Source organism: the organism of the source record quoted next, unplaced genomic scaffold (assembly GCF_019419815.1).
Source record: "Pyrus x bretschneideri cultivar Hongxiangsu unplaced genomic scaffold, Pyrus_bretschneideri_v1 Contig37, whole genome shotgun sequence".
Classification (NCBI taxonomy): Eukaryota; Viridiplantae; Streptophyta; class Magnoliopsida; order Rosales; family Rosaceae; genus Pyrus; species Pyrus x bretschneideri.
The window spans coordinates 3279657-3282643 of NW_025999690.1; the positions used below are offsets into that span (position 1 = coordinate 3279657).

At 43.4% G+C, this 2987-nt stretch overlaps 1 pseudogene; it reads right to left on the minus strand.

The window, feature by feature from the left end:
• Nucleotides 1-791: 791 nt before the first annotated feature.
• LOC103948620 lies at nucleotides 792-1529 on the minus strand (annotated as a pseudogene).
• Nucleotides 1530-2987: the final 1458 nt, after the last annotated feature.

The window sequence follows — 2987 nt, forward strand, 5'->3', positions numbered from 1 at the left end:
AGAGCAAGACCACAAAAAAATCATCTTAAAGATGAGACCACAAACTCATCGCTTAAAGTGAAGACAACACCCAACCACAACAAACACGCGGCGACAAGTTTCATAAGGCGAGGCAACAAAACTCAAACACTACTCCGAAAAACAGACCACCAGTCAACTCATCAGGACACAAACCAAGACCACACCATCACTGCACTAGTGAGCTTTTCTGCATCCATGAGTAGATCAAGTCACAAAAGGGCAGAGTCAACTGATGTGGATGCACAAGATAGTGGTGCCATTAAATTTGAACACCAAAGATGGTGGGTCCATCAAATCTGAGTGTGCAAGGATGCAGGCAGCCACCAAATCGGTTGAGGAGAGCGTCACTGCCATGGAAACAAGTTGATAGACGTGGAACCAACTGTTGACAATATCCAAAGGTTGTTAGAGTTGTTACCAAAATTAGTTAGTTAAATAGCTTAGGCTACAAGTTAGTCATGATGGCTATATAAACTGTATTCTCATAGTTGTAAAGATTAATTCAGTATCAATGTAATCAATTACTTTATCTCTCTCTTTTATTCTCTTTCTGCATTTCTGTGCTTCTCTACACTACTGTTAATATGGTATCAGTGCCACCAAGGCTCACGCTATGGATCTTGGTGGTCGATTCCTCTTCTATCTTTCTTCATTACTTTCTTTCGTTTCCGCGTATTTCCTTATTCGTAATACAATAGCTCTTTCTTCCTTTCTTTCTATGTAAACTTCTCTGAGATTACGCATAGGTTTTCTTTGATTTCATCTAGGTTTCAGTGCAAATTTTGCTTTCCATCTAACTCCGCCGCTGGGGTCTTCCGCTTTAGCCACGACTCGATGCTTTTGTACTGGTTGTAGAAATTCGTCATATCTACCACCAGGTCCTTGATCACAAACATGTGCGGCAGCGGCGTGATCATCGAGGCGTCTGCCTCTGACGGCGCTATCTTCGTCAGGCAGGCCAAGTCGTTGCAGCCGTCGATGTTCATGGCGCAGGAGCCGCAGATCCTTCCTGGCAAGATCGCCGGAAGGTGAGAGTGGGGTCCATCTCGTTCTTGATCTTGATGAGGGCGTCGAGTACCATGGGCCCGCACTCCTTGAGGTCGATCTTGTACTCCTTGAGCTTCGGCTTCTTCGGGTTGTCCGGATTCCACCGGTAGATTGAAAAGGTCTTGATGTCCATTTTGTCTCGGGCCTTGAGGTCCACCTGCTAGGCCTGGACCTCCGACGCCATAGCCCAGACGTAGACGTAACGAAACGATGTCGCCGCCATCGATCCCGATAAAATGACATGGAAAGATGTAGTCTCCAACGGCGTATTGTGACAGTGGTGGAAGCTTCACGTCCAACTCCTTCATCTTTGCCGCCAACGACAGGCACACCACCGAAAGCAACCTCTTTGCAGATTTTGGCTCTTCTTTCTTGAGAACCCATTTGATGGATTCAGATCGAGCTTCCAAAACCCAGCTGGGAATGATCACATTTTCGTCTTTCTTGAACCCAAATTCCATCTCTCTGTTGATTCCATATCAACCCCTGTTGCCATTTTTGCGTCTCCGGGCTTCAACAACTGCGAACAGAGAGGGAGAGAAAAGGATAAGGAAGTGTCTGCAAGTGATTCGGAGTAAGGACAGTGTGTTCTGGGTTTCAAGGTTCAAGTTCTTAGGTTTTGTCTTAGATTACTAATTTTCTTTCCAGCATATCAACTGTTTGTGATAACGTCTCAGTGAGAATTTTCTTGGGAATTTTGGAAGTGTCAAGGCCGATAGCCGTATACTTCAGATTTGTTCAGATTTGTGCACTCGAAAAAGGTCGATTGCCAAGAGTGTGTTGAATGCATTTTGTTTCCTCCATAAGGCTGATAGTCGAAGTGAAAAGTTCTGTCTCAGATATTGTGTGTTATTCCTCAAAGGCCGATAGCTGGAGTAACGTTCTTGAAAATTTTGTTTGTTGTTATTGTGTGCAACTCCATTAAGGCCGATTGCCGGAGTGCAGTTCTTGTTCCCTTTCTTCATTGAAGGCCGATTGCCGAAGAATGTTGTGTTCCTTGATTTTTGTGATTGTAAGAAGTTGATTGCTAGATGGTCTGCTTCAATCTCAAACTAGGCAATCCCAGTTGAGATTGAGGGGGGATGTTAACAATATCCAAAGGTTGTTAGAGTTGTTACCAAAATTAGTTAGTTAAATAGCTTAGGCTGCAAGTTAGTCATGATGGCTATATAAACTGTATTCTCATAGTTGTAAAGATTAATTCAGTATCAATGTAATCAATTACTTTCTCTCTCTCTCTCTTTTATTCTCTTTCTGCATTTATGTGCTTCTCTACACTACTGTTAATACCAACCACCAGCAACCACGAAACCTACGCTAACCACAAATATATCCCTAAATCAAGGAAATGACCTTGAAACGAGCATGGCTTACGATCTAGGCAGAGGCACAAAGACATGGACAAGCTACTCACAAAATGGTGGGAAAGAATTATGGGGGAGGGAGGAGGATAGGAGGCACTATAAAAGTTAAGAGAGGTAAGGGGGAAACGCAAGGGAGGGGGAGGCGTAGGGAAGAGGGAGGGATTGCATGGAATAATAGAGGTGGAGGGGTTGGTAGAGAGTTAGGAAGGGAGAGAGGCTCGGAGGAGGGGTAGAGAGTGGTTGCCGCCGATCCCAAGCTGGAACAAGGGGATGGCTGGTAAGATTGCAAAAAACCTAGAGTTTGGTTTTGGTGAGGGAGAGTTGGGGAGAGCTGCGAGAGTAAAATATTCAATGCTAAATTATAGGTAACTTTTCATCTTGAGTAATCCATATCCTACTTTCAACTTGGTCACAAAAAATCATTTTTTTCTTTTAACCTACATTAAAATAGTTTATCCATTCCAATTCAATCGTTCATTCCAAACAAGACATAAATTTGTTTAAGCTGTGGGGATGAGGAGTCAAATTTAAGCGCAAATGATATAACTTTTAGCA